We start from the raw sequence: 24686 nt of genomic DNA, 5'->3' as shown, positions 1-24686 counted from the left end.
AATTGTTGGACCTATCATCCAGACTCATCAAACAACATAGCACACAGTTGTGCCGAACGATCCGCGTAGCGAGTAAAGGTTTTACAGATTTCAGGTGGAGTAGATAACGACGAGGAATTTCCGCGAGATCGCCACTGCGGAATACATCTCTAGCTCCCCTATTTAAAACGAAATATTTATATCTTCCAGGTTTACAGGAGAGTAAAGATAAAAGGAAATAAGGAACTAAGTTAAACCAACTAAAACCAATAACCAAACCAATAATTAAAATAAAAGTACACATAGGGAATATTTATCAACAATAATAAGTAAATAAAGAATATTTTTAATTAATTGTGGGATTTTAGATTCTATGCCTCCCTGGTGTGTAAATATCTTTTGCGTTGCTAAGGGCAATTACGGACGCGATGATATTTTTTTTTTTTTTCCGTGTATTGAGCTTTATGTGTGTAATTCATGGAGCTCGCTTAATGTATTAATAATTTCCTAAGTGGAAAGGTAGGTTAGAAAATTTAAAACGGGAAATGGATAGGTTAAAGTTAGATATAGTGGGAATTAGTGAAGTTCGGTGGCAGGAGGAACAAGACTTTTGGTCAGGTGAATACAGGGTTATAAATACAAAATCAAGTAGGGGTAATGCAGGAGTAGGTTTAATAATGAATAGGAAAATAGGAATGCGGGTAAGCTACTACAAACAGCATAGTGAACGCATTATTGTGGCCAAGATAGACACGAAGCCCATGCCTACTACAGTAGTACAAGTTTATATGCCAACTAGCTCTGCAGATGATGAAAAAATTGATGAAATGGATGATGAGATAAAAGAAATTATTCAGGTAGTGAAGGGAGACGAAAATTTAATAGTCATGGGAGACTGGAATTCGAGAGTAGGAGAAGGGAGAGAAGGATACGTAGTGGTTGAATATGGATTGGGGGAGAGAAATGAAAGAGGAAGCCGTCTGGTAGAATTTTTCACAGAGCACAACTTAATCATAGCTAACACTTGGTTCAAGAATCATAAAAGAAGTTGTATACATGGAAGAATCCGGGAGATACTAGAAGGTATCAGATAGATTATATAATGGTAAGACAGAGATTTAGGAACCAGGTTATAAAATAAATAAAATGAATAAAAAAAATGTTGTTATTTTAAATATGTTAATTATTCTATCTGTATGATGGTGATTGTGATTGCAATTGTATTTGCTTATCTGGAACGTGGACGTTTAATTATTCGATATTAGACGCTTGACAATGGCTTTTTCGTAAAGGCAATGTTACTCGTAGTTGACCGTGAAATAAAACTGAATAATCGGACTTCGTAATTAAATCGTTTCCAAAGACTGCTGCGGTAGGTGCGGACTCATAATCTAAATCTCAATATTACAATAATTTGCCAGCCATGCCAATACATCGTACAGAGGTGATTGTCTACTAAACATAAAACAGTTACACAGTTAGTTAAATCAGATATATTCAATGAATAAGCCTACAGTTCATAATCCTACTTACTTTTATAAATATAAATTCTTTACAGAATCGAGTGCCTAGTGTGGTTGCAACTCGCAGTATTCTTCTATAACATGAAATATGGCGGTGTGCCAGACAATAAAATAAAATACGTGCTTCTCGCACCACTTCAACCAGAGCTCTCCTCTTTTAATCAAACATAAGAGTAACGTAAATTGTGCTTTTGTTTTATCAGCGACACAGCGCTGCAGTTGTGTGCCATAGGCTTTATTTATTTGTCACTGATTATTTATTTAATTAATATTTCGCGTTTCCGAGGAAACTCACGCTCGGCATGCAAATGTGCCTTTATATTGCCCCCTGAATTGCGAGGCGAAAGGACACACCTGCAGGCGAGCAATTCACCTAAAGGCACAAGAAAATCTAAGTTATCTACAACTATTTACATGACTTACATTACACATTATATACAAAATTTGAATGACGCGGGTGCGCCGTAAAAGTTCTAATGTTGGCAGATAGAGTGCGCGCATGCGCAGAAGCGTCTGTGTAACTGCGGCACTGCCGTTATTTCGTACAGTTAGATCACGCGGCACAGTATTGCAGATCATATTGTTCGTGTGCGCGCGTTTTTCAGTCGTTGCACAAAGAAAATATTCAACCAAGATTACATATGAAGACTACATTCTATGACAGGTAACTTAGTTTTAAATTTACAATATTTGTTATAACACAATACAACTTAGATTGTTGAATGTTCTTAGTTACATAGTATTGTTTTGAAATACTTCAAAGAAAAATGTCCGTATTTTTCAGGTGCGTTGACCTATACACATCGTGTCGTTATTACAGTTCATATTCATCCGCTGCACAATAATTTTTTACAGGTTAGTATCGTCGTGGTAAAGTTTTCTGATCACAGTAACATCATTGTATAACAACGTGATTAATACATAAGCGTGTCCATTTCTCATTTCCATTATAGTCGTAGTGATGCAGTTCGTTGTGACTAAAAGCATTGCTTATTACAGATCAGACGTGACCTGTCGAGTAATTGGTCCACGTGCAGTTCGTTTTTTACATTCCGTGGAAGCTTGGTTGCAGAACCTCGGACGGCACATAGCTGGCGTCGATCCTTGGACAGTCCAGGTAAGAGTGTCCGTCACATTTCGAGAACATTTCATTCCCTGAAGTTCCAACCAAAATTCTTCCACCCGTCGTGTTGTTTTCTGGACAGGCACTTTGTGTCCAATTAATCCAGTTAACATCTTGAAGTTGGGTACTGTAGTAATATCACTAAACGATGCACGAATTATGCATTTCACATTTTCAGTTTTTTTTTTGCTGAATATAGCTCACCTAAATGTTCGTAGTTATTAATCAAGGAAATCGTTCATCGCGTTTACATTGATACGCTGCATAATGAATGGCATTAACAGTTTCTTTCAGATAGGTTTCCGCGTAGTTGCAGAGTTAGTAATGTTCGTTAATGTCCGTGAACAGTGGTTCACTATGCAATGTCTTTTTGGCACTCGTTTTGTTCAAATTTTTACATAGTAACAGTTACACTATACATCAGTTAAAAAAATAAGTAATTATACATACACACGTCATATTTTCTTAGCATAAACATAATATAGTTGCACATAAACATGTTTACATCATCATTACATCGCTATAGGTTATTACATTGTGTCACATTTGATTTCATGAATTGCAGATAGTTACATCCTCTTTAGCGGTTTTGCTGGGATATTATCGATGTTTTTTTTTTCTTGTGATGTCATCTGAAATTAAGATAGGTTAGACACAACATTCATTACATCAGTAGGCAAGACCAGGCGTTTTCACTACTCAATAAATATTCAAAATAGTAAGAGAGAGAAAATGTTCGATTCCTCGCGTTTTGTGCGTGTGTGTAGAGTGTCTGTGTGGCCTTGACTACTGATAGATGCTTTTCGTGTTGAGAGATGTGCGTCTAATCTATTTCTCAAAGTAAAAGATCGCTTCACAGATGACGTCTGTCAGTTCGTCAGGTGTCACACCAAGTCAGTGGTACCTTCAGTAACAAATGTTCCGTGAAAAATTAATATGTCATCCACTGCTACGTAATCATAAATTTTACTTTAATATTCCGTCTTTCAGGTGGAGGCGCGCGCTGAAAGAAGAGTTTTTCTGTCTTCAACTGCGTCACTGGAACCGCTGAAATGAAAATTTCTATACTACTTATTATCTGTGTTGTAACAACAGAGTTTTTCGAGTTGCTTAGCAATATTTTGATGGGTATGACTTTGACATTATTCAGCATGAAATGCTCTAAGATCTCGGTGTGCGTATAGCCCAATAATTTTGTTAGTTCTAGGATGTTGTAACAGATACGCACCAGGATGCGGTATGTTAACAATTATATAAGGTCCTTCATATAGCAGACGCCACTTAGCGTTGCGTCGTTTGAGTGCTACAGATTTATGATGAGTACGAAGTAGTACAAGCATTCCTACCTCGAATTTTTGTTTTCTTTTTATTATGTTTCTGTGATGTTTGTTTCGTATTTGTGCGTGATGTGTCAATGTAGTCAATACTTCTTTTATTTTCTGTTCAGGTGTGATTTCCTTGTCTGACAACTTAGGTAATGGTTCTATCCACTGATCGTTCTGTTTGCAATTGAACATGATCTCGTTAGGTGTGTAATTCGTATCGTAAATATTTAAGTTATTGTGTACGTCTTCGAAAAGACTTAGGTAGGACACCCAATTAGTATGTTTTGATGAAATATAGGTCCTCATGAAACGGTTTAATTCTCGGAAAAGTCTCTCAGTCGCGTTACATTGTGGACTAAACCTCGAAATAAATATACTTTTAATGTTATTGTCCTTCAAGAAATTTCTCCATTTGTACCCAGAGTAGTATGCTGCATTATCTGATAGAATTGCTTTAGGTTTTCCCACGTGCGTCAGGTAATCACTTGAGAATCTTCGTATTATAGCATTTGCAGTGGCGGATTTTAAAGCATAAAGTTTTACATGTTTAGAAAATATATCGTAAAAAGCTAAGATATATTTGACGCCTCCAGAGCTTGCTGGATGCGGTCCACTGATGTCAGTACACAGAATTTCCAAGGGTTTACTAGGTAAAATAGAATGTAAATCTGTTTTTGTGGATAAATTCTGAGGTTTTGATTTTTGACATATGACACATGTTTTTAGTTCCCTGTAAATTTTTCTTCTCATATTGCTAAAATAACAGTATGTACTGAGCTTTGCCAAACACTTTTTCGTCCCATAATGACCCCAAACTAAGTGTGTGTGCCAAATTAGATTACGTTCAGACTCTTTGGGAATGCATACACACCAGTTAGTAGCATTTGGATGTCGGCGGTAAAATAACACATCATTGTGTAACTTGTAATACTTAGTCAAAGGATGATTGTGTTTTTCTACCAGTAATGTTATTATCTTTTACCAGTGAGAATCAGATTTTTGTAATTCAGCCATGTTTCTGCACATATCAATATAATATTGGTGATACTGCTTGTCTTGCATTAAGAGAATCCTGTAGTCATTTATATTTTCTAAATCACTGTTGGTATCATTCATACCTTGTGGAAGTCTAGACAAAGTGTCTGCAATGGTGTTGTCCTTACCTCTTATGTACTTAATTTCAAAAGAGTAGTTCTGAAGTGTAACTGCCCATCGTGATAGTCTAGGATGTACAAGTTTACAAGTTAACAAAAATGTCAGGGCCTGGTGATCGGTGTAAATTACCGTATGTTTTCCAAATAAATAATAATTGAATTTCTTGAATGCCCATACTATGGAAAGTGTTTCTAACTCAGTAGTGGAGTATGTACGCTCACATTCAGTTAGAGTGCGACTCGCAAACCCAATAATTCTTATCTGTTCCTCCTCTTTATTCTTTACAACTTGAAATAAGCAACAGCCCAAGCCAGTACGTGAAGCGTCACAAGTCATACAAAAATCTAAATTGAAATCTGGATGGCTCAATATGTTAGCATTCACTAAAGCATGTTTAATTGTATTAAAGTCATTCTGGCACTGTCCCGACCAGATCCAAACTTGATTCTTTCTGAGTAGATTTAGCAGATGTTTACTGTTCAAAAGTGGTTGTGGCAAAAAACGTCTGAAAAATGAACATAGCCCAAGGAATGATTTTAACTGCTTTTTAGTTCGAGGGCTAGGAACGTTTCTGATAGCATCTAATTTATTGGGATCCGGACGTATGCCCTGTGAATTAATGATATGTCCTAAATACTTTATCTCACTGCAACCAAATTTTGATTTTCTTAGGTTGGCTGTGACTCCAGCTTGTGCAAATTTTCCTAAAATTCTTTGAAGAGTGTCAACGTGTTCATTCCAAGATTGTGTAGCTGTCAGTATATCATCTACATAGTGTGTGACTGTCTCGACTAAATCGTCGCCAAGCACGGTATCTAGGGCTGTAATGAATACCCCAGAGCTGACATTCAGTCCGAAGGGTAGAACACAAAACTGATAGGTTCGCCCCCCGAACATAAATGCAGTATATTTCCGAGAATCAGGAGTGATACCCACCTGCCAAAACGAATTAGCGAGATCTATTGTGGAAAAATATTTTGCATCTAGAAATTTCTGTAATTGCTCTTCTAAATTTTCAGGTTTTGTGTGAACCGGTAAAATTATTTCATTAATAGCTCGTGCGTCTAACACTAACCTAATGCTTCCATTTGATTTTTTGACAACAAGTAGAGGACTACAATAAGGTGAGGTGGATGGTTCAATGACCTTCCAGTCTAACATTTGTTTTAATTCTTGCCACACAGCAGGTCGTTGAGATAACGGTACGTTATATGTCTTATGGTAGAAGATCTTGTGAGGCTTAACTTCAATCTTGTACACATACGTGTTGATAATACCTAATCGTTTGGTAAAAACTTGTAAAAATTTGGATAACACTTCCTGTAGTTTTATACGTTCATGTACACTGAGAGCTGTAGCTTCACTTATCTTATGATCAAGCAATGTTTTCAAGTCCATTAGCTCTGTGTCAGATGAGTGTGTTTGCATGTCTTGAATGTCATTGTGAAGTACTAACTGAACCTTGTACCCTGTACAGTGTTTGTCATGCTTTAGAGTTCTCCTGTCCAAATCAATAATAATTACACTGCCTTTATCATTTAAAATACATTTACCTTTGGAGAAGTCTATAATGCAGTCCTTCTCGCTCATAATATCTATTCCTAATATGCAATTTGTCACAAGGTTTTGTACAACCAGGAATGGCCATTGTACGGTTCCATTACCTATTTTAACGTTTACAAAAACTTGCTTTGTAACCCTACATGACTTATTACCTAGTGCAGTAGTTATTTTACAGTTTTGGGCAGGAAACTCAGGCACAGGTTCCAATTCACACATCTTTTTATAGAAATTAAAAGACAAAACGCTCACAGCTGCACCTGTATCTAGGATAATAGTAGTTGGAATCCCACCTACTACACCAGTAGTAGATGCTAAAACAATTTCATTTGTGTTTAAACGACATTGTGTACTGTCTTGTAAAAGTTCATCTGATATATTGTTATTGTGGTTGTATCTTATAAATAAAACAGGTAGTTTTTGTTTAGAATTACTCGGCATATCATTATTCTGTTGTTCAAGTGTGATGTCAAATAACTGATTAACATTGAAGTCGCCCCCCAAGAATTCTTCAGCCACGACCTGGGGCAAAGTAGTGACTGTTTCTAGTTTGTTGGATTAGCATTTGTACTAGGTACTGACACAGATTGAGGTTGTGCATCAGGTGTCATTTCTATTATATTCACATTCGGATATTGCCTATTATGATCTCCAAACTTTTGCGGTTGTTGTTGCTGTTGCGCATTATAACTTACCTGTCGGTCGTAAGGTATGCTCCAATTTTGACCTGGTGGCTGCTGTGGTAAAGCAGAGTTTGAATGAAAGTACTGATCGTTACGAGTCCAACCTTAATGCTGTCTTGGCTCATAGTTATTATTATTTCTATTTCTGTTTGTGTTTTTGTTATTACCTTTGTATCCGTTGTTACCGTTGTAGTTATTACCGCGGTGCCTTTTGTATGGATTGCCGCATGAAATGTTATTACTGTTGTAACTATTGTTTGTATTGGAATACGCGTGTTGATTTTGATTTCCGTACTGAGACGGCATGTGAGTTTGCTGTTTTTGTTGTACCGCGTATCCAACTGTGGGCGCGCCAGAATTGTGTTGGCAAGCCTGCATGTTTTGCATACCACTAGTGTAAACATTGTGGCTGCTGTTTTGCCGCGCGAAGCGCTGATCTTCAAGTAACATGTCAACCGAATCTAAAGCTGTTAAAAAATAATCTGAATCGTCATCCGGGATATGTAGAAGTTTTTCCTTAATGTTGAAAGGCAATTTGGCCTTCAACGCTCGGAGTATATCACGCGTTGCGACTGGTTCGTCTAAAAAATGTCCCATGTTCAAGTATTTTTCAAAATATCTGCGTAAGTTACCATTTTTACTGTTAAAAGTTTCAGGTTCTAAAATTTGTCTTCTGAGTCGCTCCTGGACGGATTGCGACCAGAATTTGTTCAGAAAAGCACGCTCAAACTCACTGTACGTGGTACATACGTCAGCTTGACTGTATGCCCAGACAGCTGCAACGCCTTGGATGTAACCGACAATATATGAAATCTTTTTCCGGTCACTCCAAGTGCGTGGAAATGCGTTACTAAAAGATTTAAGAAAAATCACCGGATGAATGGTTCGTTTTTCTGGGATAAAAATCTGAAATTGCCTGTGTTTCATTAAGCTTTCATCTTACTTCGCATTGTGATATGGATTTATTCCACTGTAATTACTGGTATGTTCAGCTGGCGAGTAATTACGATAATGTTGCTGTGGTTTACCATGATAATAGCTTGTGTTTGTGTTTCCACATCGTGGTATGTGTTGTAATCGTGGTGTGTTTTGTTCTTGTGTATTTGTCGTGTGCGGAATGTGTGTATCATACTCGAATGTATATTGGTTTCTGAACTGTACATTTTGACTGATATTTTCGTTACATTCAGACTGTAGTTGCTCGGTGAATTGTCTCATGGGTGCAGTGACGGATTGTACTGCGTCACTGATCAACTGTTTGTTATTAGTAATGTATTGCGCTACGGAGTCGTGCACAATTGTTGGTAAATTTTCACGTAAGCATCTATCAAAATGTTTGTCTTTGTTCTCAACCCAATCATGAAATTCTTTATTAATATTTTGAAAATGAGCTGTGGCATCTGATTGTAAGATGTCAGTCAGGTGTTGTTCAACATTGTCAAATTTATTCTGTACGTCAGTAATTCGTTTTTCAAGATTGTCATGTACTGAAGAATATGTTTGAATTTGTTCAGTAAGAACTTCACACGTGACATTAAGGTTTTTTACTTGTGTCTGTAAAAGTGCTACGTCAGTTGTAGTCTTTTCTTGTCTCGTATTGAGCTGGGAAAATTTAGTACTGAGTTCGGTCATCTGTTTGGTCAGTGTGGCGTCTATAAGTTCCACACGCTTACATAAAGTGTCATTACCTATCTTGATTGCTATGAGATCAGATTTGATTTCGTCATTTTGTGTTTTTAACTGTTCATTTTGTGTCTCTAATTGTGCCCTTAAGGTTGCCATGTTTTCGGCGTTTTGTTTCATTAGCATTTGTAACATGTCGGCAATGTTTACCGTTTGCAAGGTCTCTGCCCCCGCCGCGTCATTAGACGTGACGTCATGCATTAACATGGGCTCTGATTGAGATTTTGAAATTTTTGTAGTGGACGGCCTATCGTCAAAATTTTCGTCAACACTTGCGTCAATGTTTGATGAATCGTCACTACCGGTTGCTGTCGTAAAGTCATTTTCTAACACTTGTCTCACGTCCGAGTCGGATTGCGTCTGAATACTACGTCCTTGCTGTTCCATTGCGTATTGTTTTCTAGTTATTACCATGCCACACGTGATATATGTTTCAAGAAAATTTTTGACACTGATTTTAAAATAAAATGTAGTTGAGCATGAATCGCTCGTAGCAACAATGGCTGTCTGTTAATTTAAAAATATAAACTGAATTTGAGATTATTGGTAATGGCTGCTGGCCATGTTACATGATATCGTACAGAAGTCGGCCATATTGTACACTCGTGTATTGGTATTGTTGCATACGTTATTGTTTAGGGAAAAGTACTGAGAATGAAATTTATCACTGAAACTGTTATGCAGAAAAGAAACACTACAGAATTTACTGAAAAGCTAATACACTGAATTATACGTCTGGTCAAGCCTACCAATGCAAAGATGCTGCGTCTTACCTTATTTTGCTGGAAGTTTCATTGCGTCTTCCCGCAAAATTTCAGAATTGGAAAATATCTTCAGATTTTGTTATCTCTCATACATTGACGTCCAGGTCCAGAAAGTTGATTTTTTACATGAAACAAAGAGAACAATGTAACAAATGACAAAATAACAAGTCCGAGACGCAGTCGCCAATATAAAATAAATAAAATGAATAAAAAAAAATGTTATTTTTTTAAATATGTTAATTATTCTATCTGTATGATGGTGATTGTGATTGCAATTGTATTTGCTTATCTGGAACGTGGACGTTTAATTATTCGATATTAGACGCTTGACAATGGCTTTTTCGTAAAGGCAATGTTACTCGTAGTTGACCGTGAAATAAAACTTAATAATCGGACTTCGTAATTAAATCGTTTCCAAAGACTGCTGCGGTAGGTGCGGACTCATAATCTAAATCTCAATATTACAATAATTTGCCAGCCATGCCAATACGTCGTACAGAGGTGATTGTCTACTAAACATAAAAAAGTTACACAGTTAGTTAAATCAGATATATTCAATGAATAAGCCTACAGTTCATAATCCTACTTACTTTTATAAATATAAATTCTTTACAGAATCGAGTGCCTAGTGTGGTTGCAACTCGCAGTATTCTTCTATAACATGAAATATGGCGGTGTGCCAGACAATAAAATAAAATACGTGCTTCTCGCACCACTTCAACCAGAGCTCTCCTCTTTTAATCAAACATAAGAGTAACGTAAATTGTGCTTTTGTTTTATCAGCGACACAGCGCTGCAGTTGTGTGCCATAGGCTTTATTTATTTGTCACTGATTATTTATTTAATTAATATTTCGCGTTTCCGAGGAAACTCACGCTCGGCATGCAAATGTGCCTTTATAAGGTTTTAAATTGTAAGACATTTCCAGGGGGTGATGTGGATTCTGACCACAATCTACTGGTTATGATCTGTAGATTTAAACTGAAGAAACTGCAAAAAGGTGGGAATTTAAGGAGATGGGACCTGGACAAACTGAAACAACAAGAGGTTGTACACAGTTTCAGGGAGAGCATAAGGGAACAATTACAGGAATGGGGGAAAGAAATACAGTAGAAGAAGAATGGGTAGCTCTGAGGGATGAAGTAGTGAAGGCAGCAGAGGATCAAGTAGGTAAGAAGACGAGGGCTTGTAGACATCCATCGGTAACAGAAGAAATATTGAATTTCATTGATGAAAGGAGAAAATATAAAAATTCAGTAAATGAAGCACGCAAAAAGGAATACAAACATCTCAAAAATGAGATCGACAGGAAGTGCAAAATGGCTAAGCAGGGATGGCTAGAGGACAAATGTAAGGATGTAGAGGCCTATCTCACTAGGGGTAAGATAGATACTGCCTACAGGAAAATTAAAGAGACCTTTGGAGAACAGAGAACAACTTGTATGAATATCAAGAGCTCAGATGGAAACCCAGGGAATGCAGAGAGGTGGAAGGAGTATATAGAGGGTCTATACATGGGCGATGTACTTGAGGACAGTATTATGGAAATGGAAGAGGATTCAGATGAAGATGAAATGGGAGATACGATACTGCGTGAAGAGTTTGACAGAGCACTGCAAGAGCTGAGTCGAAACAAGGCCCCGGGAGTAGACAACATTCCATTAGAACTACTGACGGCCTTGGGAGAGCCAGTCCTGACAAAACTCCACCATCTGGTGAGCAAGATGTATGAGACAGGCGAAATACCCTAGGACTTCAAGAAGAATATAATAATTTCAACCCCAAAGAAAGCAGGTGTTGACAGATGTGAAAATAACCGAACTATGAGTTTAATAAGTCACTGCTGTAAAATAGTAACGCGAATTCTTTACAGATGAATGGAAAACTGGTAGAAGCCGACCTCGGGGATGATTAGTTTGGATTCCGCAGAAATGTTGGAACACGTGAGGCAATACTGCCCCTACGACTTATCTTAGAAAATAGATTAAGGGAAGGCAAACCTACATTTCTAGCATTTGTAGACTTAGAGACAGCTTTTGACAATGTTGACTGGAATACTCTCTTTCAAATTCTAAAGGTGGCAGGGGTAAAACACAAGGAGCGAAAGGCTATTTACAATTTGTACAGAAACAAGGTGGCAGTTACAAGAGTCGAAGAACACGAAAGGGAAGCAGTGGTTGGGAAGGGAGTGAGACAGGTTTGTAGCTTGTCCCCGATGTTATTCAATCTGTATATTGAGCAAGCAGTAAAGGAAACAAAAGAAAAATTCGGAGTTGGTATTAAAGTCCATGGAGAAGAAATAAAAACATTGAGGTTCGCTGATGACATTGTAATTCTGTCAGAGACAGCAAAGGACTTGGAAGAGCTGTTGAACGGAATGGACAGAGTCTTGAAAGGAGGATATAAGATGAACATCAACAAAAGCAAAACGAGGATAATGGAATGTAGTCGAATTAACTCGGGTGATGCTGAGGGAATTAGATTAGAAAATGAGACGCTTAAAGTAGTAAAGGAGTTTTGCTATTTGGGGAGAAAATAACTGATGATGGTCGAAGTAGAGATGATATAAAATGTAGACTGGCAATAGCAAGGAAAGCGTTTCTGAAGAAGAGAAATTTGTTTACATCGGGTATAGATTTAAGTGTGAGGAAGTCATTTCTGAAAGTATTTGTATGGAGTGTAGCGATGTATGGAAGTGAAACATGGACGATAAATAGTCTGGACAAGAAGAGAATAGAATCTTTCGAAATGTGGTGCTACAGAAGGATGCTGAAGATTAGATGGGTAGATCACATAACTAATGAGGAGGTATTGAATAGAATTGGGGAGAAGAGGAGTTTGTGGCACAACTTGGCAAGAAGAAGGGACCGGTTGGTAGGACATGTTCTGGGGCATCAAGGGATCACAAATTTAGCATTGGAGGGCAGCGTGGAGGGTAAAAATCGTAGAGGGAGACCAAGAGATGAATACACTAAGCAGATTCAGAAGGATGTAGGTTGCAGTAAGAACTGGGAGATGAAGAAGCTTGCACAGGATAGAGTAGCATGGAGAGCTGCATCAAACCAGTCTCAGGACTGAAGACAACAACAACAAGAAGTGGAATCAGCAATTTCTATTGAGTACCACACAATCATTAGCTACTAAAAACGAATCGAGATGATTACAGGCATTTATTCAATTCTGTTTCGTCTCATTGTTCTTAGGAGATACATGAAACTTGATTCTTTTTTCGTAATCTGTAGTACTTAGTACAACTCGCAGTTGCATCATTTTTCACTAAAAAAATCAAAACGTACATTACACCTATATTTTTTTTCCGCCCCATTAACGTATACAGCACACGAAGAATAATTGTTTGAATGTCTCTGCGAGTGCTGTAGTTATTCTAATCTTATTCTCACGATCCCTATGTGAATGATACGTAGGGGGTTGTAGTATGTAGAGTCATCATGTAGTATATAGAGTCATCATTTTAAGCCAGTTCTTGAAACTTTGTTAGTAGATCTTCTCAGGATAGTTTACGTATATCTTCAAGAGCCTGCAAGTTCAGTTCCGTCAGCATCTCTGTGACACACTCCCACTGGTCAAACGAACATGTGACCACTACAGAGAAGGATGGTACGAGTGGTCACATCCTTCTCTGTATTCGTTCAATGTTCCTTGTTAGTCCTCTTTGGTAGGGCCCTCAAACTTTAGCAATATTTTAGAACGGGTCGCACGAGTGATTTTTAAGCTATCTCCTTTGTAGCCTGATTGCACTTCCCCAGCATTCTACCAATAAACTGAAGTCTACAACCTGCCTTACCCACGACTTAGCCAATGCGATCATTCCGTTTCATATCCCTACAAAGTATTACACTCAGCTATTTGTATGAGTTGGCCGATTCCAGCTGTGATTTTGTGATATTATAGTCGTAGGATACCACAGATTTTCGTTTTTTGAAGTGCATAATTTTACATTTCTGAACATTTAAGTTGGTTGCCTATTTTTACACCACTCTGGAGTCTTACCAAGTCCTCACTGAATATTTATGCAGCCTTTTTCACCCAGTACTTCATTATAGATAAACGCGTCACATGCAAAACACTGGGGTTACTATTAATGTTGTCCGCAAGATCTGTAATATACAACGTGAAGAGCAAGGGTTTTTTGAGTCATCAGTCTTCTGGGAGATTTGATGCGATTCGCTACGAATTCCGCTTCTGTGTCAACCTCTTCATCTCACAGTAACACATGCAATTTACGTCCTCAATTATTTGCTGGATGTATTCCAAGCTCTGTCTTCCTCCACAGTTTTTACGCTCTACAGTCCCCTCTAATGCCATGGAAGTTAATCCGAGATGTATTAACAGAAGTCATACCATCCTGTCCGTTCTTCTTGTCAGTGTTTTCCATACATTCCTTTCGTAGCCGATACTCTGGAGAATCTCCCCATTCCTTACCTTACTAGGTCATGTAATTTTTAGCGATCTTCTGAAGCACCACATCCCAAATATTTGGATTCTCTTACCGGTTTTCCGATAGTCCACGTTTCACAATCATACAACGCTGTGCTCCGAAGGTACATTCTCGGAAATTTATTCCTCAAATTAAAAGCTAAGTTCGATGCCAGAAGACTTCTCTTTGCCAGGATCGCACTTTTTGCCAGCGCTAGTCTGCTTTATATGTCCTTCTTGCTCAGTCCGTCTTGGGTTATTTTACTGCCTAGATGGCAGAATTCCTTAACTTCATCTATTTCGTGATCACCAGTCTTAATGTTAAGTTTCTCGCTGTTCTCATTTCTGCTAATGCTAATTACTTTCGCCTTTCTTCGATTTACTCTTAGGTCATATTCTGTACTCACGAGGGCTTTCATTCCATTCAGCGGATCCTGTAATTTTCTTCACTTTCACTGAGGATACCAATGTCATTATCGAATCTTATCACTGATATCCTTTCACGTTGAATTTTAATTCCATTCTTGAAGCTTTCTTTTGCACTGTTAACTGTAGCGTAACTCTGCGGTTAATCGTCAGTCACAGATAAATCTATTGTACACAGAGAAGCTGTAACCCTAGAAAACTGCAGCGAAACACGGGAAGACCTGCGAAGGGTTGAAGCTTGGTGTAGGGATTGGCAATTGACCCTAAACATAATCAGATGTGGCGTACTGCGCTAAATGAACAGGAAGAAAAATTGCTGTATGATTAAACGGTCGCAGGACAATCTCTGCAAGCAGTCACATCCACTTAACAACCTTGTACTCACTCAAAAATGCAATGAGGACACAATAGGTTGTGACAGCGACGCGCTTTTGACTTGAGTTGGGCAAACTCGTTCATCCTTGGTAACTAGTTCACTGGTGATCGCTCTTTTTTGGGAACCGTTCATTTTTGCTCGTTCACCGTTCATCGGTGCTTGGTATATGCTTCTTATGAAAAACTAAAAATTAGTAGCATCGGTGACTGAAGATGGAAGGCACCTAGAGGGGAACTTGCCTCCTCCCTAAAGTACGGAATTTTTATTCATAATAGAATTCTCACACACTTGTAATTTTCGTGATTCTGCGAAACCTCTCGTTTAGCCTACTATAGCGTTATGTGGCTGATCGCAGTGAAATAATACAAGGTAGCGCACAAAAAACCGGCCACGAGTACGGACTGCTCGCCAATTACGCACGATTTGTTGACCGCTACGAGCAGACTAGATAAACGTAATAATTAGGCAGTGAAGAAAGACCAAATAAGCTAATGCAATCAACAACTTCGAAACAATAGATGACGACTGGTGGGCGTCAATGAGCAATCTAGTGCTCGGGGCCGAATTTTCGTGAGCCATCCTGTACCACTGAAATAACATCGTAGAAGTTATCATATTCCCTTTGGCACCATACACTCAATTACGAAGCGCGGGCTTCACTCAGTTGTAAGTCGGTCTACCTTCCATAACAATGAACATGCCCTTTTACCTTAGATCAAAAGAAGACGGAAAATGGCCACTCGTGTGTGCCGTGCCGACTTCCCTTTGCATGTGTAATAACAAAAAAAATCTTGCCTTTTTGCAAGCATTTCTTCTGCTGTTTAACGAAATAGTGAAGTATGCTGATATGCCGATTTGTTACCTGAGAACATGTATGTATTACATACCACGTAATTTTTATGTAATTCGCCGGCCGGAGTGGCCGAGCGGTTCTAGGCGCTTCAGTCTGGAACCACGCGACCGCTCCGGTCGTAGGTTCGAATCCTGCCTTGGGCATGGATGTGTGTGATGTCCTTAGGTTAGTTAGGTTTAAGTATTTCTAAATTCTAGGGGACTGATGACCACAGCTGTTAAGTCCCATAGTGCTCAGAGCCATTGGAACCATTTTTTATGTAATTTACGCAATTGTAAAACACATTTTAATTACCGGTCGTGGACGCTGAATAGAATACGAAAAGAACCGGAAGTTCAGAGTTCAAAAAAGGTTTGAAACAGATTTAGAATGGGCGTGCTCAGCGAACGAAGCGAACAACTCGATACTGAACTGTGACCAGTCGGCAGTGAAACTGCGACGAGTGGCCACGCGAAGAAGGACGAGTCCGGCCGACCGAGACCGAGACCGGGACCGAGGCAGAGGCAGAGGGGAACGGGACCGAGGCTGGAACGAGACCGGCCGACGTGCCGTTGCGCGAACGAGTCCGACCGTTTCGCGTTCCCGGGAACTATAAGTAGAAAGCATCGACCGAAGTAAACTATGGAACACCGTTCCTTAGAATTCGTTCCTCGCTCGTTCCGTTCATCTTGGTGAACCGTTCCTTTGGACTCGTTAGTTCGCGAACGACTCATCTCTACTACTGACAGTACGAGGTAGTAGAGTCGGCGTGACGTCAGCGTTGCAGCTCGCTACTGCGCACACACCCCGCGATTCCTACCATTTATTCTAATAACAGTGGAGTGAAGCGTCACACTGCACAACAGTAGTGAAATCATTAATTCCATAAATATCCGCAAGCAACCGTAGGGTGCGTGGCGGAGGGTACCCTGTACCGCTACTAGACATTTCCTTCCCTGTTCCACTCGCAAATAGAGCGAGGGAAGAACGACTATCTATTTGTCTCAGTATGAGCTCTTATCTCTCTGATCTCACGAAATGCACGTTGGGGGCAATAGAATCGCTCTGCAATCAGCCTCAAATGCCGGGTCTTTAAATTTTCTCAATAGTGCTCATCGGAAAGAACGTCGCCTTCCCTCCAGCGATTCCCATTTGAGTTCCCGAAGCATCTCTGTAACACCTGCGTGTTGTTCGAACCTACTGGTAACAAATCAAGCAGCCCGCTTGTGAATAGCTTCTCAACAGTGGATCGCAATGGTGTCCAACACAGTCATGGACTGTACGGCTACTCCCGGCGGAGGTTCGAGTCCTCCCTCGGGCATGGGTGTGTGTGTTTGTCCTTAGGATAATTCAGGTTAACTAGTGTGTAAGCTTAGGGATTGATGACCTTAGCAGTTAAGTCCCATAAGATTTCACACACATTTGAACATTTTTGGTGTTCAGCACATTGTCTCTTTTACAGACGAACCACACGTTCCTAAAATTTTCCAAATAAACCGAAGTCGACCATTCGCATTCCCTATTACAGCCCTTACATGCTCATTCCATTCCATTTTGCTGTGCAACGTTACGCCTAGATATTTAATCGACGTGACTGTGTCGAGCAGCGCGCTACTAATACTGTATTCGAACGTTATGGGTTTCTTTTCCCTACTTAGCTTCGTTACCTCACATTTTCCTACGTTCATAGCTAGCTGCCATTCATCATGTCAACTAGCAATTTTGTCTTAGTCATATTGTATCCTCCTGCAGTCACTCAATGACGACACATTTCCACACACCACAGCATCATCAGCAAACAGCCGCAGATAGCTGCTTACCCTGTCCACCAGCTCATTTACCTATATAGAGAGTAACAGTGATCCTATCGCTCTTCCCTGGGACGCTCTTGAGAAACCCTCGTCTTATACTCGCTGTCGAGGACACCACACTGGGTTCTGTTACTTAAGAGCCTTCGAGCCACTCACATACCTGGGAACCTATTCCCTGTGATTGCACCTTCGTTAACAGTCTGCAGTGTAGCACCGTGTCAAATGGTACCCGCCTGTTGCCCTTCATCCATGGTTCGCAGGATCACATGTGAGAAAAGAGCAAGCCGAATTTTGCATGAGCGTTGCTTTCTAAAACCATGCTGATTCATGAACATAAGCTCCTCGGTCTCAAAAAAATTAGTTATTTTCGAGTTGAGAACATGTTTAAGGATTATGCAGAAAACCGATGTTAGAGATATTGGTCTGTAATTTTGGGGGTCTGTTCTTTTACCCTTCTTACACGTCTTTGCGCTGGGTAACAGATTCGCGGTAAATACAAGCCAAGTATGGGGGATTACTCTTTGTAAAACCAGATTGGTATTCCATCGGGGCATGGCAACTTATTTGTCTTCAACTCTACACAAAGGATGCTTATTACTGTGTCCTCCGTACGGAAGTCTGTGCGATGGTCAAACGATGGTATATCTGTACGATTCTCTTGTGTGAACGATTTCTTAAACGCGAAGTTTAAAACTTTGGCTTTACTAATGCTGTTTTCTTCTGCCACATCAGAGTGGTCAACGAGTCACTGGATAGAAGCCTTAGACCCAATTAGCGATTTAACGTTGAATCCGAATTTTCTCGCGTTCCCAGCCAGATCTGTTGCTAAGGTATGACGATGGTAGTTTTAAATTTCGCTCATCGATCTTTTTATTGGCGCACGAATTTCTATAAACTTTCGCCTGTCGTCATTTGCGCGTTCTCATCTAGAGCGAGAGTGAAACATCCTTTCCTTACTCAGCATTTTCCGAATTTCGTTGTTAAGCCACGTGGGTCTTTTTTTGTCCTTAGTCCACTTACTCGGCACATCCTTCTCCAGAGTTCGTTCACAATACGTTTAAATTTTGACTATAATTCCTCTTCGTCCATCTTACTGGAACTAAATGACGTGATTCATTGTTTAAGTGGTATGCTAACAACTGTCTATCTGCTGTTTCAAGCAGAAATACTCACCTAGCCTTCTTGATTGATTTATTAACTTTAGTAACCAAAGTCGCTGTGATTTCATCATGGTCTCTGATCACTAGTGTCCATACTGACGCCAACAACTACGTCAACCCTGTTTGTAGCTCTTACAAGGAGAGGACGCCTACTCGTCATCGCCGAATTCGTTTAAATTTCTACATCTACGTGATTACTCTGCTATTCACAATAAAGTGCCTGGCAGAGGGTTCAATGAACCACCTTCAAGCTGTCTCTCTACCGTTCCACTCTCGAACGGCACACGGGGAAAACGAGCACTTAAATTTTTCTGTGCGAGCCCTGATTTCTCTTATTTTATCGTGATGATCATTTCTCCCTATGTAAGTGGGTGCCAACACAATGTTTTCGCAATCGGAGAAGAAAACTGGTGATTGAAATTTCATGAGAAGATCCCGCCGCAACGGAAAACGCCTTTGTTTTAATGATTGCCACTCCAATTCACGTATCACGTTTGTGACACTATCTCCCCTATTTCGCGATAATACAAAACAAGCTGACCTTCTTTGTACTTTTTCGATGTCATCCGTCAGTCCCACCGGATGCGGATCCCACACCGCACAGCAGTACTCCAGGATTGGACGGACAAGCGTAGTGCAAGCAGTCTCTTTAGTAGACCTGTTGCACCTTCTAAGTGTTCTGCCAATGAATCGCAGTCTTTAGTTTGCTCTACCCTCAATGTTATCAATGTGATCGTTCTAATTTAGGTTATTTCTAATTGTAATACCTAAGTATTTACCTGAATTTACAGCCTTCAGATTTGTGTGACCTATCGCGTAATTTAGCTGATTTCTTTTAGTACTCATGTGAATAACTTCACACTTTTCCTTATTCAGGGTCAATTGCCACTTTTCGCACCATACAAATATATATATTATCTAAATCATTTTGCTAGTCGTTTTGATCATCTGATGACTTTACAAGACGGTAAATGACAGCATCATCTGCAAACAATCTAAGTCGGCTACTCAGATTGTCTCCTATGTCGTTAATATTGATCAGGAACAATAGAGGGCCTATAACACTTCCTTGGGGAACGCCGGATATTACTTCTGTTTTACTCGATGACTTTCCGTCTATTACTACTGTGACCTTTCTGACAGGAAATCACGAATCCAGTCGCACAACTGAGGCGATACTCCCTAGGCACGCAGTTTGGTTAGAAGACGCTTATGAGGAACGGTGTCGAAAGTCTTCTGGAAATCTAAAAATATGGAATCAATTTGAAATTCCCTGTCGATAGCACTTATTGGTACATGTAGGGCGTGGTGAGACAAGTAAGTGCCCCAAGTGGAAACTCCAGATGGCCAAGCGTTTAGGAAATAAAAGGAATTTTAATACTGGTCTATCACCATGTGCATGTCCGCCCCGGTGGTCAGCGTGACAGACTGTCAATCCTAAGGGCCCGGGTTCGATTCCCGGCTGGGTCGGAAATTTTCTCCGCTCAGGGACTGGGTGTTGTGTTGTCCTAATCATCATCATTTCATCCCCATCGACGCGCAGGTCGCCGAAGTGGCGTCAAATCGAAAGACCTGCACCAGGCGAACGGTCTACCCGACGGGAGGCCCTAGCCACACGACATTTCCATTTACCATGTGCATCTTACCTTTTGTCCCTGTGAAACTATGTCTAAGAAGCGGTGTTTGGCTCAGCGGTAAGAAATCGGATTTGCATTGTAAAGGTCGTAGGTTCGACTCCTCCTGGTAGCAAACATTTTTGTGTCCCTTGGCAATGTGTACACTACTGATATCACAATTAACCGCTACAAAATATGGGTTATTTCATTAATTTATACAAGCACAAAAAGTATAGGCATAGGATGAAATATTTAAAAAGGGATTGTAGATAACGCGTACACGGGAACGTGTAGATGCTGAGCACATAGAAATACAAAATAACTTTATCATGTTGCGGTTAATTGTGACGTCAGTAGAGTACGCTTTGCCAAGGAGCACAAACATATTTGCCGCTGGGCGGAGTCGAACCTGCGATCCTTCCACTATGAATCCGTTTCCTTACCGCTGATCCGAACACCAGCTCCTAATCACATTCTCACAGGTACAATTGATAAGGTGCGCATGGTGATAGACCAGAATCAAAATTCCTTATATTTCCTAAACGCTTGGTCATCTGAAGTTCTCACTTGGGGCACTTTCATGTCTCACTACGCCCTACATGTACTATGAGTTTGGACGAATTCGGCGATGTGTAGGCGTCCTCTCCTTCTTGGAGCTTCTCTGAACTGGGTGGAGAGCCACCAATCTAAAACCAGGTCTTTATGTATGAAGATGGATGGTTTGCCTAATGCGTCGCTAATATGTGTATTTGGCATGTAGCGGTCGGCGTTTGCGTTGGTACGAAGAACTGTGTTTCGGAGAGACTGCAGTTTGCTTAGGTGCGTACTCGCTGTCATGAGCCATACCCTTGATCCGTACAGAACCGTGCACAGGATGATAATTCTGTGCAACCTTAGCTTTGTGTCTATCGATAGTCCCTCCACCCTTTAGGGGCGGATGCAGTTGGCGGAGAGCAGCGCAACCTTTGTTTCTCGTACTGTTAATCTGTTTTGTGAACATCAGGTGACTGTCGAGCTGTGACGCAAGATACATCGCCGAGCAATTCCAGTTCAACAGTCTGCCGGCAATAGAGATTTGTCTATATGGGGGGAGTTATCTTATTCATTAACATGACTGCGACACTCTTTTCTGGGTTTAGCTTTGCTTTCCAGATATTGCATTATCAGGTGATAGCGTCAATACGTTGCTGCAGTTTTTGGGCTATGAAGTTTAGGTTGCTGCTGCTTTTATACAGCAACGTGTCGTCTGCGTAGAAGGCAATTTCATCACCTGCCGGTTTTGGCACATAGTTCAAAAATGGTTCAAATAGCTCTGAGCACTATGGGACTTAACATCTGAGGTCATCAGTCCCCTAGAACTTAGAACTACTTAAACCTAACTAACCTAAGATATCACACACATCCATGCCCGAGGCAGGATTCGAACGTGTGACTGTAGCAGTCGCGCGGTTCCGGACTGAAGCGCCTAGAACCGCTCGGCCACCGTGGCCGGCCGGTACATAGTTGGTACAGAGTGTGTGAAGTAAGGGGCGTAGAACCGCCGAGTATGGGACCCCGGCCATAACATTCCTCATAGTAGTGACATGCTTGCTGCACCTAACGGAGTACTGTCTCCGCGTTAGGAATGAGTAAATCATGCTGATCAAGTCTCCTGGAATGTCTAACTGGGACAGTTTTCAAATTAAACCGTCATGCCTCGTATTTTTTGACTTCCAAAAAGCATAGGACATTGTACCTTATTAACCCTTACTAACGAAATGACAATCAAATTAGGATATCAAACGAAATTTGAGAGTTGAATGAGGATTTGTTAGCACTTCACGTAACATGGATGGAGGGCCATCGACACACGAAGATGTAGCCTCAACTGGGACCAGCGAAGAAAATTGGAAACTTTGATGTTCACGTTGTGTATTAATGAATGGTCAAAAAATATTATAACTAACGTCAGATGTTTTGCAGATGGTGAAGTTATCAATAATGAGTCTCTATCTGAGGAAAGCTGCACTAATATTTAGGCAGATCTTGATAAGCTTTCAAAGTAGCGTTAAGATTGGAAACTTTCTTTTCATGTTCATAAATTAAAAATTGTTCCTTTGACAAACAGCGAAAACGTATTGTTTTATGAATAAAATATCCTTAATTCATAGTTTGAATCACTAAAATCGTGCAAATAACTGAGTGTAACAATTTGTAGAGACTCAGGCTCAGTCAGAGGTAAAGCAGGTGACAGACTTGGGCTCATTGGTAGGATAGTGGGAAAATAGCCCGGCTACAAAAGAAAATGCTTACAAAACATTCATGAGGACCATACTAGAGTAGAAATCACCCTGACTACTCTCAGACAATTGGAAGCTGCTGTGAATGGATGTGCTGGGAGAGCTTCCGAGAGTCGTGTACCATAGATATCAAACGCACGTCATATACCATCCTCTCCTGTGTATCCTGATTCCCGCAGATCTCCCACTCCTCGTCTATTTGACAGTGAGTGGCCTGTCAGTTGTAGGGCTAGACGTCCTGTACAAAGGAAACAGGAACCATGTAGAACTGAAGAGTGTTACACCCGACCCCCAAACAAGAAGTTCGGGGTGCTGTCTTGCACTGAAATTAAAACTGAAACAGTGAGGCTAACTTTAGCTGTCGGGAAACCTTCTTTATCATGTTTCAAGAGGAGGCAAAGGAAAAGGATAGGGGTCCATTAATACCGTAGGAAAATGGTAGCAAGGATGCCTAGGGGGCTCATTCCACACGTTAAAGAGGCTATTCCAGTAGCCACTGAGGGAACAGGGTGCAAAAATAAAGACTGTGGCGCACATTGGGACACACGATGTTTGTCGTCTGGCCCCTGTGTCATACTTGTATCTTTCCAGAGACTGGCAGTGAAGGTTATGGAGACCAATAATACGTATGGTTTTCCAACGAAGATCATATTCTTCTTCAATATCCCCAGAACTGATCGTGGCCTCCTGGTTCTGAGTTGAGTGGCAGGAGTTAACTAGAGATTTCGAAGGTTATTTAATAAGTTAGGCTGATATTTCCAGGAGGTGCACCACAGGGTTGAGAATTGTAGGGTGTCCTTAAATGGGCCAGTTGTGCACTACACATCATAGGTTCCTACCTGGAGAGCTCACTGTGTGTGTGTGTGTGTGTGTGTGTGTGTGTGTGTGTGAGTGAGCACACAAGGTTTTTTTTAGAATGGTGACGCTCCATCCAGTTCCCATAACAGTAGTAGTACAGTGGGGTTGTCACTCCACTTTTGTTATAACATCGTTATCCAAATTAATTAAATTGATCGATTAATCATCCCCACCCCTGACCACTCCCACCTCCGACCACGCCCACCCCACCCCCAGATAACGTCACGTGTTTTCTCAGCTGTACGTGTGCTCCAGTCCCCTCCTCCTCCTTCCCCTTCCCCATCCCCACTCCCCCCAACCTACCCCATTGGCGGGAATTTCGAATTTTGGCAGGAAATTGGATTTCCGGTATCCCTTCTGGGACTCGAACCCTGGTCCTCCTGGGCCAAAGGCTCAAGTGTAACCACCTAACACAATTAAACCACCAGAGGCGCTTGGAATTGACAGGAAATTAAAAATGGTTGTGCCCTTTCCAGGACTCGAACTCTGATTCTACTGGATGGAAAGCCCAAGTACACCTCCTAACACATGGAAACTGTCCAAGTATGGGACACGGTTAGGTTAGTGTACTTTATTTATTTTTGGTCGTAAAACTGACGCAAAGATCGACCCTACTTACGTAATTAGCCGTCCGTTGTGACCGAGCGGTTCTAGGCGCTTCAGTCTGGAGCCGCACGACCGCTAAGGTCGCAGGTTCGAATCCTGCCTCCGGCATGGATGTGTGTGATGTCCTTAGGTTAGTTAGGTTTAAGTAGTCCTAAGTTGTAGGGGGTTCTAAGCAAAGAAGAGAAGGCAGAAAGGTGGAAGGAGTATATAGAGGGTTTATACAAGGGCGATGTACTTGAGGACAATATTATGGAAATGGAAGAGGATGTAGATGAAGATACGAGATACGATAGTGCGTGAAGAGTTTGACAGAGCACTGAAAGACCTGAGTCGAAACAAGGCCCCAGGAGTAGACAACATTCCATTAGAACTACTGACGGCCTTGGGAGAGCCAGTCCTGACAAAACTCTACCATCTGGTGAGCAAGATGTATGAGACAGGTGAAATACCCTCAGACTTCAAGAAGAATATAATAATTCCAATCCCAAAG

The sequence above is a fragment of the Schistocerca americana genome, chromosome 8, assembly GCF_021461395.2.
Source record: "Schistocerca americana isolate TAMUIC-IGC-003095 chromosome 8, iqSchAmer2.1, whole genome shotgun sequence".
Classification (NCBI taxonomy): domain Eukaryota; kingdom Metazoa; phylum Arthropoda; class Insecta; order Orthoptera; family Acrididae; genus Schistocerca; species Schistocerca americana.
Note: the sequence above shows the minus strand (reverse complement) of the source record.